Genomic DNA, 315 nt, shown 5'->3' on the forward strand with positions numbered 1-315 from the left:
AGGAAAAGCAAGAGGAAGAAAGAGGAACCAGAGTACCAGCAAGATAGAGATATCAATAGTAGTAGTTGTAGGAAGTGTATGTGCCGAGTTACAATCACGGGAGGTGTGCCACGAGGTTCTCGTATCCCCTTCTCTCTTGAGTAGAGTCGACTGATGATTGCTCATGCTTTTTCTCTCTCTTTTTGTTTGCTTTTCGATGTTTTTTTTCCTTCGTCCGCCCATTGATTCGTTCCTTTCCTGTCACCTCAGTGTTGGTTCTTGTCGCCGAAGATAGTTGAGAAGCGGTTTCTTCCTTTTCTTGGGTCAAGGCGCTCT

The sequence above is a fragment of the Cystoisospora suis genome, assembly GCF_002600585.1.
Source record: "Cystoisospora suis strain Wien I chromosome Unknown contig_21, whole genome shotgun sequence".
Classification (NCBI taxonomy): Eukaryota; Apicomplexa; class Conoidasida; order Eucoccidiorida; family Sarcocystidae; genus Cystoisospora; species Cystoisospora suis.